Consider the following 15,466-nt stretch of genomic DNA (forward strand, 5'->3'; position numbering starts at 1 on the left):
TGACTTTCCATAGAGTTTCAAATCATCCATATATAGTAAATGCGAAATTTTTTCAGCTTTTTTGGCTGTTTGGTAGCCTAATTTCATTTTTTTTAAGATTACTGATAGTGGGATCATTGCGATGATGAAGAGAAGAGGTGAAAGTGAATCACCCTGGAAAATTCCTCGCTTGATATTAACCATTCCGTAGCTCTCATTCCCTACTGCCAACTCAGTTCTCCATTGTTTCATCGCCTTTTCAGTAAAGGATGTAATATTTTTGCTAATGCCAGTTGTTTCTAAGCATTTTATGATCCAACTATGTGGCAGTGAGTCAAATTCCTTTTTGTAATCAATCCAGACCATATTCAAGTTCGTTTTTCTGTTCTTACAATTTTCTAATATCATTTTATCAATTAGAAGCTGATCGTTTGTGCCCCTGCTCCTTCTTTTGTTGCCTTTTTGCTCTACTGGCAAGATGTTGTTTGTTTCCAAATAATCCATCATGTTATCTGCAATAATGCCTGTGAGTAATTTGAAGGTTGTTGGCAAGCATGTTATTGGTCTGTAGTTTTCAGGTGTTGTTCCTTTAGTTGCATCTTTCTGAATCAAGTATGTTTTTCCAGTTGTCAACCATTCATCAATTTGGCCCTTTTGTAAAATTTCATTCAGTTGCCTGGCCAATATTGCATGTAAACTGGTCAGATATTTGAGCCAGAAACCATGTAATTGGTCCTTTCCAGGTGATGTCCAATTCTTTACCTTTTTAACTCGATTTTTGACCATCTCAGATGTTATTTCTAATACTTGCATTTGTTTGTTGCCAATGCTTTTCTCAAAGTCATGTATCCACTTTGCTTCCTTGTTGTAGTCCTTTGCATTTTCCCACAATTCTTTCCAGAATTCAACTGTGGCCTGTTTTTCTGGTTTTTCACTTTTGGTGTCACCATTTACATTAAGACTTTGATAAAAACGCCGTTGGTCTGATCGAAATTGCTGATTTTGTTTATATTGGATGATTCGTGCCTCATATCTTTCAATTTTTCTAGCTGTTGCTGTTATCTGCTGTTTTACAATCTCTACAGCTTCATTGATGTTTCTTGTATCCAATCTATATCTCCTGATTAGCCGATCTCTGATTTTGTTGTTTTTAAGCCGTTGCTCATGCATGTTCTTTAAGTTACTAGCATCTGCCCTTAATTTTTGATTTTTTGTTCTAAACGGATTTTCCACTTTGGCTTTGATGCTTTTTCTGTTGTGTGACTAGGTACTTTAATTTTAATGCCTAGTTCATTAGTGACTATTACAGCTGCGCTGTACATTAACTGGTTTGTTTCCAAGATGGATCCCGATTCAATTGTTGAAAACACTGCATTAACCATTTTCATGATAGGGGCCAAAATTTTCTTAGGCACAGTTTTTAGTGATGGTAAACATTGCCTTTCCTCATTAAGCAGAAAATGCTCCATGATCTTATCCTTCAATTCTTTTTGTTTTTGAGTTAGTTCATCAGTTGGTTCAGTGATAACTGGTTCTAGTGGTGGTGGTATTATTTCCTCCCCGAGAGCTTCTTCTGGGAGTTCTACTATAATGTCTTTAGTTGTGTCTTGAATATCAGTTATTTCCGCTTGTGATATTGTTTTTGGGGTTTTGCAATTTGCCTGAATTTCCTCATGTTCAACTTCACTAAACACTTTATTCCGTATAATAAATCGCCTTTGATCTGCTAGTCGTTGTTCACTAACATTTGAATGTGGATATTGTTGTTTCCATAATTCATACATTCTCCTTAAATAGCCTCTTTTTTCTGGCTCTGAGTTGTAGTAACAGGCCATTATGGCACGGTTTTCATCTGCACTATATTTTTGTCGTTTTGTTGGCTGGTCCACTTGTAGCCCACTTGTCGACGGATGTCCAGGGACCCCAACATCCGCCGCGGCCCTTGTTAACCCGCGCGACGACTGATGCGGTATGGAATTCTTATTTGTTTTTTTTCACCATATTGTATGGGTTGGCGGGGTTTTTTTTACGGGACCAGATGCCAACCTGACCCCAACCTTCCTCCTTTCTCATCCGGGCTTGGGACCGGCAACGGCGGAGTTTTATTATTATTATTATTATTATTATTATTATTATTATTATTATTATTATTATTATTATTATTATTATTATACAATTGTATCACAGCGGCCAGTTGTTTCGCCGGATTTGGCATTGGTTAATAGTCGGACCCAACCCAGGGGCCTAGGACGTCGTAACGTATTTGCGTAATATGCGTGCAGATCCAAGCTGTGCGGCTTTTTGCATTTGACTGATGGTGATTTTGTCAATTTTTAACTGTTTTAAATGTAATTCCAGTGCTTTTGGAATAGCACCCAGTGTGCCAATTACCACTGGAATTACCACTGCTGGTTTGTGCCATAGTCGTTGAATTTCGATTTTTAAGTCCTGATATCTTGCGATTTTTTCATGTTCCTTCTCGGCGACCCTGCTATCACCTGGTATTGCGATGTCTATGATTGTGACCTTATTTTTCTCAACCAGTGTGATGTCTGGTGTATTATGCGCCAGTATTTTGTTGGTTTGTATACGGAAATCCCACAAGATCTTGACCATCTGATTTTCTGTGACTTTTTCAGGCTGATGTTCCCACCAGTTTGTTGCTGTTTTAATATTATAATTGTTGCACAAATTCCAATGGATCATTTGTGCTACTGAATTGTGCCGCAATTTATAATCAGTCTGCGCGATTTTTTTTACAGCAGCTGAGTATGTGATCAACAGTTTCATCAACTTCTTTGCAAAGTCTGCATTTGGCATCATCAGAGGATTTTTTCGATTTTGGCCTTAATGGCATTTGTGCGGATAGCTTGTTCTTGCGCAGCCAGGATTAGTGACTCTGTTTCTTTCTTTAATGTACCTGTTTTTAACCATAACCAAGTTTGTTCACTGTTTGTTCATTATTATTATTATTATTATTATTATTATTATTATTGTTGTTGTTGTTGTACAATTGTATCACAGCGGCCAGTTGTTTCGCCGGATTTGGCATTGGTTACTAGTCGGGCCCCACCCAGGGACCTAGGACGTCGTAACGTATTTTCGTAATATGCGTGCAGATCCAAGCAGTGCGGCTTTTTGCATTTGACTGATGGTGATTTTGTCAATTTTTAACTGTTTTAAATGTAATTCCAGTGCTTTTGGAATAGCACCCAGTGTGCCAATTACCACTGGAATTACCACTGCTGGTTTGTGCCATAGTCGTTGAATTTCGATTTTTAAGTCCTGGTATCTTGCGATTTTTTCATGTTCCTTCTCGGCGACCCTGCTATCACCTGGTATTGCGATGTCTATGATTGTGACCTTATTTTTCTCAACCAGTGTGATGTCTGGTGTATTATGCGCCAGTATTTTGTCGGTTTGTATACGGAAATCCCACAAGATCTTGACCATCTGATTTTCGGTGACTTTTTCAGGCTGATGTTCCCACCAGTTTGTTGCTGTTTTAATATTATAATTGTTGCACAAATTCCAATGGATCATTTGTGCTACTGAATTGTGCCGCAATTTATAATCAGTCTGCGCGATTTTTTTACAGCAGCTGAGTATGTGATCAACAGTTTCATCAGCTTCTTTGCAAAGTCTGCATTTGGCATCATCAGAGGATTTTTCGATTTTGGCCTTAATGGCATTTGTGCGGATAGCTTGTTCTTGCACAGCCAGGATTAGTGACTCTGTTTCTTTCTTTAATGTACCTGTTTTTAACCATAACCAAGTTTGTTCCCTGTCCACTTTATCTTTTATTTTTTCCAGAAATTGACCATGCAGTGCTTTGTTCTGCCAACTCTCCATTCTTGATTTTATCACATCTTTTCTGTATTCTTGTTTCGTCTGTTGGGCCTTCAGTAGATTTTTGTTCTTTACTTCGATTAATAGATGTTCTTGACTTTCTTTTAAATAATCAGCCAATCCATGTTTTTCTTCTTCAACTGTTTGCTTCACTTGTAATAATCCTCTGCCACCTGATTTTCGGGGCAGGTATAGTCTATCAGTATCACCACGTGGATGTAAACTGTAGTGCATTGTCATTAGTTTCCTGGTTTTTCGGTCCAAAAGGTCCAAATCAGCTTGTGTCCAGTTAACTATGCCAGCTGTGTATCTTATAACTGGTATTGCCCAGGTATTTATGGCCTTGATTGTATTTCCACCATTCAATTTAGATTTCAAAATTTTCCTAACTCTGTTGGTGTACTCTCGCCTGACAATAGTTTTTACTTCTCCATGCTTGATGTTATCCAACTGCAGAATGCCTAAGTATTTGTAGGCTTCATTTTCTTTGCATTTAATTAGTTGGCCATTGGGCATTTCAATTCCCTCAGATGCAGTGATTTTGCCTCTTTTTATGGATACAGTGGCGCATTTTTCCATGCCAAACTGCATTGAAATATCGGTGCTGAATACTCGGACTGTATTTGTCAATGATTGGATTTCTATTTCTGACTTTCCATAGAGTTTCAAATCATCCATATATAGTAAATGCGAAATTTTTTCAGCTTTTTTGGCTGTTTGGTAGCCTAATTTCATTTTTTTTAAGATTACTGATAGTGGGATCATTGCGATGATGAAGAGAAGAGGTGAAAGTGAATCACCCTGGAAAATTCCTCGCTTGATATTAACCATTCCGTAGCTCTCATTCCCTACTGCCAACTCAGTTCTCCATTGTTTCATCGCCTTTTCAGTAAAGGATGTAATATTTTTGCTAATGCCAGTTGTTTCTAAGCATTTTATGATCCAACTATGTGGCAGTGAGTCAAATTCCTTTTTGTAATCAATCCAGACCATATTCAAGTTCGTTTTTCTGTTCTTACAATTTTCTAATATCATTTTATCAATTAGAAGCTGATCTTTTGTGCCCCTGCTCCTTCTTTTGTTGCCTTTTTGCTCTACTGGCAAGATGTTGTTTGTTTCCAAATAATCCATCATGTTATCTGCAATAATGCCTGTGAGTTATTTGAAGGTTGTTGGCAAGCATGTTATTGGTCTATAGTTTTCTGGTGTTGTTCCTTTAGTTGGATCTTTCTGAATCAAGTATGTTTTTCCAGTTGTCAACCATTCATCAATTTGGCCCTTTTGTAAAATTTCATTCAGTTGCCTGGCCAATATTGCATGTAAACTGGTCAGATATTTGAGCCAGAAACCATGTAATTGGTCCTTTCCAGGTGATGTCCAATTCTTTACCTTTTTAACTCGATTTTTGACCATCTCAGATGTTATTTCTAATACTTGCATTTGTTTGTTGCCAATGCTTTTCTCAAAGTCATGTATCCACTTTGCTTCCTTGTTGTAGTCCTTTGCATTTTCCCACAATTCTTTCCAGAATTCAACTGTGGCCTGTTTTTCTGGTTTTTCACTTTTGGTGTCACCATTTACATTAAGACTTTGATAAAAATGCCGTTGGTCTGATCGAAATTGCTGATTTTGTTTATATTGGATGATTCGTGCCTCATATCTTTCAATTTTTCTAGCTGTTGCTGTTATCTGCTGTTTTACAATCTCTACAGCTTCATTGATGTTTCTTGTATCCAATCTATATCTCCTGATTAGCCGATCTCTGATTTTGTTGTTTTTAAGCCGTTGCTCATGCATGTTCTTTAAGTTACTAGCATCTGCCCTTAATTTTTTGATTTTTTGTTCTAAACGGATTTTCCACTTTGGCTTTGATGCTTTTTCTGTTGTGTGACTAGGTACTTTAATTTTAATGCCTAGTTCATTAGTGACTATTACAGCTGCGCTGTACATTAACTGGTTTGTTTCCAAGATGGATCCCGGTTCAATTGTTGAAAACACTGCATTAACCATTTTCATGATAGGGGCCAAAATTTTCTTAGGCACAGTTTTTAGTGATGGTAAACGTTGCCTTTCCTCATTAAGCAGAAAATGCTCCATGATCTTATCCTTCAATTCTTTTTGGTTTTGAGTTAGTTCATCAGTTGATTCAGTGATAACTGGTTCTAGTGGTGGTGGTGTTATTTCCTCCCCAAGAGCTTCTTCTGGGAGTTCTACTATAATGTCTTTAGTTGTGTCTTGAATATCAGTTATTTCCGCTTGTGATATTGTTTTTTGGGTTTTGCAATTTGCCTGAATTTCCTCATGTTCAACTTCACTAAACACTTTATTCCGTATAATAAATCGCCTTTGATCTGCTAGTCGTTGTTCACTAACATTTGAATGTGGATATTGTTGTTTCCATAATTCATACATTCGCTTTAAATAGCCTCTTTTTTCTGGCTCTGAGTTGTAGTAACAGGCCATTATGGCACGGTTTTCATCTGCACTATATTTTTGTCGTTTTGTTGGCTGGTCCACTTGTAGCCCACTTGTCGACGGATGTCCAGGGACCCCAACATCCGCCGCGGCCCTTGTTAACCCGCGCGACGACCGATGCGGTATGGAATTCTTATTTGTTTTTTTCACCATATTGTATGGGTTGGCGGGGGTTTTTTTTACGGGACCAGATGCCAACCTGATCCCAACCTTCCTCCTTTCTCATCCGGGCTTGGGACCGGCAATGGCGGAGTTGTTATTATTATTATTATTATTATTATTATTATTATTATTATTATTATTTGTGAAACAACTTCTATCCTTTTGCTGTTTTCCAGGTATATGCAAACCAAGATTTGAATTTCATTTTTGAAGGCCAATCTTAACCTTTTAAGTCAGTGCATTCTAAGACTTCTAAGCACCAAGTCTAATCAGTTAAAGATGTGAAGTTTTCCAGTTGACAACCTGCGTTCAAGACCACAGCACTGCACAATGGGTGAGCTTCTGCTCCTTGACCCAACTCTTGCCCATCTAGCAGTTCAAAAGCATGAAAATGCAGGTAGATAAATAGGTACCACTTCAATGGGAAGTAACAGCATCATGTGCACCTTGGATTATAACCATGCCAGCCACATGATCATGGAACAACACTGGCTCCTTTCATTAAAAGAACAGATATGAGCACTGTTCCCTAGAGTCAGACACCACTGGAAGGGGAAACCTTTATTGTAACCTTTATTTTTAGACTTCTCAGAAAAAGGGCTTCCATCAGTATAATATTCATCAAAGATTTATTAGCCCTTCCATCAGGATGCTTTGGCTCAAATACAGCATAATGATCATCCTAATATTACCTTGTAATATTTTTCTAATCTCTTTGTCAAGCCTGCATTTATATTCCTTTTAGAATGTTGGCCTGCCACACTTTCTCTTATTTCATTATGCTGTTTCTTTAAGTATAGTCAATGGGAGGGTGGATTAGAAGGAGTAGGATTTTGGAATGTATTGTTTTTCATTCTTTGCTAGAAGCCAAGGTCATCATTTCATTTCATTTCATTTTCATTTTCATTTATTTGTATCCCGCCCTTTTCCCTGAAAGGGACTCAGGGCGGATCACAACTCAAAGGGAGGGGAAAAACAAACAAAGTTACAAAAAACATAAAAACCATGCATAATTAAAAAGCACAACAGTCATACCATTCGAAGTGGGGCAGCGAGTCTTTAGCCCCAGGCCTGTCGGAACAGCCAGGTTTTAAGGGCTATGCGGAAGGCCTGGAGGGTGGTGAGGGTATGAATCTCCATGGGGAGTTCGTTCCAGAGGGTTGGAGCAGCCACAGAGAAGGCCCTCCTCTGGGTAGTCGCCAGTCGACACTGGCCGGCTGATGGAATTCGGAGGAGGCCTAGTCTGTGGGATCTAATTGGTCTAGTGGAGGTAATTGGCAGTAGGCGGTCTCTCAAGTACCCAGATCCAATACCATGAAGGGCTTTGTAGGTGACAACTAGCACCTTGAAGCGTACCTGGAGATCAACAGGCAGCCAGTGCAGCTCGCGGAGGATAGGTGTTACGTAGGTGAACCGAGGCGCACCCATGATCGCTCGTGTGGCTGCATTCTGGACAAGCTGAAGTCGCCGAATACTATTCAAGGGCAGCCCCATGTAGAGCACGTTGCAGTACTCCAGTCTGGAGGTCACAAGGGCACGGGTGACTGTTGTGAGAGCCTCCGGGTTCAGGTAGGGACGCAACTGGTGCACCAGGTGGACCTGGGCAAATGCCCCCCTGGTCACAGCTGACAAATGGTGTTCAAAAGTCAGCTGTGGGTCCAGGAGGACTCCTAAGTTGCGGACCCTATCGGAGGGGTGTACTGTTTGACCCCCCCAGCCTGAGAGGTGGAACACTTGGCCAATTAGTAGGAGGGAAGCACAGCAGCCACTCGGTCTTATCTGGATTGAGTACAAGCTTGTTAATCCCCATCCAGTCCCTAACAGCCTCGAGGCCCTGGCACATCACGTCCATCGCTTCATTGAGTTGGCACGGGGCGGACAGATACAGCTGTGTATCGTCCGCATACTGGTGGTATTTTATCCCATGCCGTCGAATGATCTCACCCAGCGGTTTCATGTAGATATTAAAGAGGAGGGGGGACAGGACCGAACCCTGCGGCACCCCATACATTAGGGGCCTAGGGGTCGATCTCTGCCCTCCGACCAACACCAACTGCGACCTGTCTGAGAGGTAAGAGGAGAACCACCGTAAGACAGTGCCTCCCACCCCCACCTCCCGCAGTCGTCGCAGAAGGATACCATGGTCGATGGTATCGAAAGCCGCAGAGAGGTCAAGGAGTACTAGGATGGAGGCATGACCTCCATCCCTGGCTCTCCAGAGATCATCGATCAATGCGACCAAAGCGGTTTCCGTGCTGTAGCCAGGCCTGAAACCCAACTGGAAGGGATCTAGATAACTGGTTTCCTCCAAGGACTGCTGGAGCTGAAAGGCCACCACCTTCTCAACAACCTTCCCCACAAAGGGGAGGTTGGAGACTGGACGATAATTGTTTAAGACGGCTGGATCCAAAGATGGTTTCTTCAGGAGGGGTCTCACCACCGCTGCCTTTAATGCGGGGGGAAAGACCCCCTCCCGAAGGGAGGCAGCAACAACCGCCTGGATCCAGCCCCGTGTCACATCCCTGCTGTTAACAACCAGCCAGGAGGGGCACGGGTCCAGTACACATGTGGAGGCACTTACAGCTCTCATGGCCTTGTCCACGTCCTCAGGGGTAACAGACTGAAAATCAATCCAGTGATGTCCTACCAGATTATCCCTTGGTGCCTCAGCTGGTTCTGCGGGATTGGAGTCCAGGTCCACCCGAAGCCGAGCAACTTTATCCGCGAGGAATTGGACGTAGTCCTCAGCTCTGCCTTGCAAAGGATCGCTCGTATCCCTCCTATTTAGGAGGGAATGGGTTATCCTGAACAAGGCGGCTGGGCGCGACTCAGCGGAAGCAATCAGAGAGGCAATGTATGTTCTTTTTGTCGTCCTAATTGCCCGGATGTAAACTCTGATGCTGGTTGTTAAAAGTGCTCGGTCTGACTCGGACTTACTGGATCTCCATCGATGCTCTAGGCGTCTCTTTCGGCGCTTCATCTCCCAGAGTTCCTCAGTAAACCAAGGGGCCCTCCTGGATCCACTGCGTCGGATCGGCCGTAAAGACGCAATCCGGTTAAGAGCCTCTGTCGCTGCTGAATTCCAGGCAGCAACCAGAGTCTCCGCCGGACTGCGGGCGAGAGTATCAGGAATAACCCCAAGCTCCGTCTGGAAGCCCGACGGGTCCATAAGTCGCCTGGGGTGAAACCACCTGGTCAGTTCCTCCTCCATACAGTGGGGGTTTGGTCTCCGAAAGTCAAGCCTCAGTAGGTAGTGGTCCGACCATGACAGGGGTAAGATCTCATTACCCCTCAGACCAAGGTCACAACTCCACTGCTCCGAGAGAAATACAAGGTCGAGCATGTGACCCGCCGAGTGAGTTGGGCCCTGGATTACTTGGGTCAAGCGCATGGCTGTCATGGAAGCCATGAACTCCTGCACTCCATCAGAGTGAGCGCCGATAGAAGGCAGGTTGAAATCCCCCAGAACCATAAGCCTGGGAAACTCAACTGCCAACTCGGCTACTGACTCGATGAGCGAGGGGAGGGCTGCCGCAATGCTGTTGGGAGACAGGTACGTTAACAGCAGACCCACTTGACTCTTGAGGTCCAACTTCACCAGCAAGGACTCACACCTGGCAAGCTCCGGAGCAGGGATCCTACGAGGTACTAGGGACTCTCGGATAACAATAGCCACACCTCCACCCCTTCCTGAGCTGATGTAGCACCTGAAAACCCTCTGGGCACATCTCTACGAGGGGGACTCCTCCCTCTGGGCCCAGCCAGGTTTCAGTAATACATGCCAGGTCTGCCCTCTCGTCTAAGATTAAGTCCCGGACGAGGGGAGCCTTGTGAACAACAGACCTGGCATTTAGCGACAGCAGCCTGAGACCAGGGTCCTGATTACTCGCACCATCTGGTCTTGGAGTGGGACTCATAGGGGCGGAAGGAGGGATCTCTGTAACGTAGTGAGCCCTCCTTCCCCGGAAATGGCCAGCCCTAAAGTCCCCGCCATATCTGCCCCTCCCTGTTAAGACCGTAATGCTCCTGCCCCCTCCCGTGTCCGTAGTCCCTCCAACCACCCCTATGGCCCCCGCGTTCCCCGACAGGCCCTTCGAATCAGCCATCCTCTCACACGAACACAGCCACTCATCCATGCATTCCCCACAGAGGTTAGTTAAAACACAAAAAAAATACAACAATAATGAGGTTTAAAATGTGGGTACAGTCATCAATCAAACATACCAATCACACCACATTCCTAAAAAAAATTTGCGCACTGTGCAAGCGAGAAAAAACTTGGTGTTCTTAATCTTCTCCTTTGCGGAGTCCAGTAAAAGGGCAAGGCCCAAAAGTTTGAAATGGCTGGAGAGTTAATGTCAATTGGGGGGACTGCCGCCAGCTGGAAAACCACCATCCACAGGAGGAGGGGGGGCTGCGCGCCCCAGCGGCTTCGCAGCACAGGAGCACAGATGTCAAAAATGCTAAGAGCGGCCAGTAAAGTGCTCCAACCGGAATGGAGGAGGGGGGGGCTAGAGAGACTCTGGCAGCCAAGGAATAAACCAGCTGCCTTGCCTCATCTAGCGTCGTTCGGAACACCCACCTCCTTCGATGGTAAACAGGTCTCCAAGGGACAGGCAAATACCTGGGTTCCTCCAGTCAGCAAGAAAATAGGGTTACGCTGCAAAAAGTCAATTCGAGATTGTCTGTAGGTGATTCACGCCGAAGGCTAGAACGCTGGAACGGAGCCCTCAGTGCAGCGCCGCCATTTCCCTCCAGCCTTACAGCGTCTTGAGGAACACTCTGACTCCAGCAGCTGGTACAGCAGCTCCGGCAGGAAACTCCTGGATGTCTGGTCACAGCGTTTCCCAAGCCGCGCTAGCGTCGGCAGCTTCCCCCGGGCAGCATCGAGAGCGTCGGCAACCTCCGCCTCAGCCCCAGCAGTATCGATGTCTTCCGCGTCTTCCGTGCCTAGCAGCTCTGGGGAGACAAGTCTCACCAATACGCTGCTGGCACAGGCACTCTGGGGGATTCCTATGTCTTCAGACAATGAAAACCAAGTTCCTAGCCCGGAGTTCAACCTTCTACAGGCTATTTCTCAAGCGGATTGAGCCGGAGTGGAAAGCTCGGCAGCCATCTTCCTGCACATCCTTTGTCTCCACACCAGTACACCTGACCGGAAGAAGCTGGGCATGGAAGCCAGCATGGAAGAAGAAGATTGGACCATGTGATGGATTGTGGGTGTGGAGACAAGATCATAAACTTTTAACTGGGTGGAATTCTGATGTAACTTCCAGAGTTTGATTCCCCACAACACTATGCCAACATGCCTGCTTTATTAAATTGGAACTTTAAGCATAGTTTTGCCTTCTACTCTGATTTAATTCTACATGGTATTTGGAACGCTGACACTCTTCTTATCTTAACATGTTGACAGACTTGAACATTCATTCAATGTAAATTAAAGTAAGTCCTACACATAGGTAAGAAAAATCCAAAGTACACATAAATACTGGGTAAAACCTGGCTTAATGGCAGTAACTGTGAGAGGGATCTTGGAGTCTTAGTGGACAACCAGCTAAATATGAGCCAGCAGTGTGCGGCAGCAGCCAAAAAAGCTAATGCAATCCTCAATTGCATTGATAGAGGGATACATTCAAGATCAAGGGATGTACCACTCTATAAAGCCATAGTAAGACCAGACATAGAATACTGCTTCCAGTTTTGGTCATCACACCATAAAAAAAGTTGTTGAGACTCTAGAAAAAGTGCAACCAGGATGATTAGGGAACTGGAGACTAAAACATACGAAGAATGGTTACAGGAACTGGGCATGGCTAGTCTAGGGAAGAGAAGGACCAGGGGACACATGGTAGCAGTGTTCCAATATTTGAAAGGTTGCCACAAAGAGGAGGTGGTCATAAGAGCCGAGGTGGCGCAGTGGTTAGGGTGCAATACTGCAGGCCACTTCAGCTGACTGTTATCTGCAGTTCAGCGGTTCTAATCTCACTGGCTCAAGGTTGACTCAGCCTTCCATCCTTCCGAGATGGGTGAAATGAGAACCCAGACTGTGGGGGCGATATGCTGATTCTGTAAACCGCTTAGAGAGGGCTGAAAGCCCTATGAAGCGGTATATAAGTCTAATTGCTATAATTGCTATAACCTATTTTCCAAAGCACCTGAAGGCCAGACAAGGAATAATGGATGGAAACTGACCAAGGAGAGGTTCAACCTGGAAATAAGGAGAAATTTCCTGACAGTGAAAACAATCAACCAATGGAACAGAAGTTGCTTTCAGAAGCTATGAGAGCTTCATCACTGGAGGCTTTCAAGAAGAGATTGGACTGCCATTTGTCAGAAATGATGTAGGGTGTTCTGCTTGGGAGAGGGTTGGACTAGATGACCTGCAAGGTCACTTCCAACTCTGTTAATCTGTTAAATTAAAAAGACCAGGAGACCAGGATTACCTGTTCTGTGTCAGGATTTGACCTAAGCGGCCATGGCATGCTCTGGATCAGGCAGTTTCCAGGGAAAGGTCTGGAATTATTGGTTTACTATTATTCAGTTACAAGCAACCAGTATTCTCTAGTACAGTGTTTCCCAAACTTTTCACATATGTGTACCCCTTCTATAATTTTCGTAACTCTGAGTACCCCTCATAAAAAACATATGCTTTAATAAAAATCAAAATATATTTATTTTTTATTTTTTTGGTACACACGCAAAATGAACGAAAGTTATATTATAAAGAACATCTATTTGATTCAATGAGAAGGATGAAATTGTTTATGTTGAGATGACAGATCATCATAATTTGGTTCCCTGGTTGTTAATTTTAATCTGAAATGCGGTTCCACGTCCAATAGTCTGTACCTTTTTTTCCATAATGAGTTGCGATACGATGTACGATGGCCCCAGTTCCCATGTAAAAACTGCGATACGCGCCTATTTTTTTCCTTGTTCTGTGGGCGCAGCTAAGCACGGTGCAGTGGATATTCCCACGTGATCCCCACCAAACTCCGGTGCAACACGTACCCCCACCAAACTCTTCCCGTACCCTTGGGGGTACACATACCACCCTTTGGGAAACACTGCTCTAGTAAACAGTAGACTCTGTAAACTGCTTAGAGAGGGCTGAAAGCCCTATGAAGTGGTATATAAGTCTAACTGCTATTGCTATTGCTATAGTCATTCAAGGGAGATTCTCTGCCTTCAAAAAACCAATTTTATGAGTGGTTAGAGACAAGAGGTAGAAATTAGACAAAGAAAGATCACTGCTATGTATGAATTAAATATAAAGATGATGCATAATTATAAATATGATAATATAATCAACAGAAGTATAAAGAAGGCAATATAAAGAGAAATTTAGCTAAAACTACTCTGTTATATTCTTCTGCCAACCTAGCAGTTTGAAAGCATGTAAATATGCAAGTAGAAAAATAGGGACCACCTTTGATGGGAAGGTAACAGCATTCCGTGCACCTTCGGCATTTAGTTATGCTGGCCACATGACCACAGAGACATCTTCAGACCGTGCTGGCTCTTCAGCTTTCAAATGGAGACGAGTAGCACCCTCTAGAGTCAGGAACGACAAGCCCATATTTGTGAGGGGAACCTTTGCTTACTCTGTTATATTACTATTATTATTACCAGTATATGTAAAAAATAAATCCTTTTCTTCTTTACTTCCCTTCTGTAAATGATATAACCTGACAATGCACTGTATTCAAAAGGTTTGTGAATAAACAAAAAAGCAATTGTCAATTCTATCTGCACATGAATAATCTGAAGGAAGAAGACACAAGTATCTATTACTCTGCTGAGATACACAGTGATGAAAGTCTGACCTTAACTCATGCAAAAACTCTTTCCTTCTCTAAACCATTATTGGATGTTCCTGGAGGTGGAGCTCGTGTTCCACCATGCTGTTCTTCAGAAAAATGTTCAGAACCCAAAAATAGTGGAAACCGCAAAGAGACAACAAAAATAGAGAAGGAAACATCGGTTTACCACATGAAGCAACTGTCTAGAAACAGTGGCCTCAGAGCGAAAAGACATTGATTGATTGCTCACTCATTCAACATATTCAGATGTTTGAGATTTTAGTTTCCTCATTTGGCATTATCCACTCGAGGACAGCACAGAGGGATTCCTAAAAAAGATTGATACAATTTCTGATGTCTGTAACGGTTGCAATTCATTATCTAAATACAGGTGAGAATGCATACTCTAAGTGTCAGGCCTGCAATTATATTCCTGTTAGGATTTTTGGCCTGCCACACTTTCTCTTATTTCATTATGCTGTTTCTTTAGTATAGTTGATGGGAGGGGGGAATAGACAGGAGTAGGATTGTGGAATGTATTGTTTTCATTCTTTTCTATAAGCCAAGGTCGTCTTTTGTCTCCGCACTTTTACACCTGACCGGAAGCAGCTGGGTGGAGATGCCAGAGTGAAAGAAGATTGGACCATGTGATGGATTGTGGGTGTGGGGAAAAGATCATGAACTTTTAACTGGGTGGAATTCTGATGTCATTTCCAGAATTGGGATTACACATATGTGCTGAGATCTCTGCTTTATTAAATAAAGGATCGTTTTGCCTTGGACTCTGATTTAATTCTACATGATACTTAGAATACTGTCACTAAGTGAATTCCAGCTATAATATAAAAATAAAAAAGATATCTGAATAGGAGAGACTCTTCCAAAAAAGGTTGACCTTCACAAAGTAGGAGTTTGGAAAATAGATGATAAACTTGCTCGATAAAGCCACCCTAAAGTATCACATTCCATTGCTACATAGCAAGATAAATCTTTGTTTCTTCTCAATGTTGATCTGTGATTTATACCATTTCATATACAGACACATGGACATCTTTCAACATTGCATTAAGTCCTAACTGTTTTAAGCTTGTTTTATTGAATCATTCACCAATGAATCCACAGGAATGTAGGGTTTTTTTTAAAAAAAAAATTATGTCGAAAGACGTACGATTTTGTAAGATAAGGCTCACTTCCAC

The sequence above is a fragment of the Thamnophis elegans genome, chromosome Z (genome assembly GCF_009769535.1).
Source record: "Thamnophis elegans isolate rThaEle1 chromosome Z, rThaEle1.pri, whole genome shotgun sequence".
In the NCBI taxonomy this organism is placed as follows: domain Eukaryota; kingdom Metazoa; phylum Chordata; class Lepidosauria; order Squamata; family Colubridae; genus Thamnophis; species Thamnophis elegans.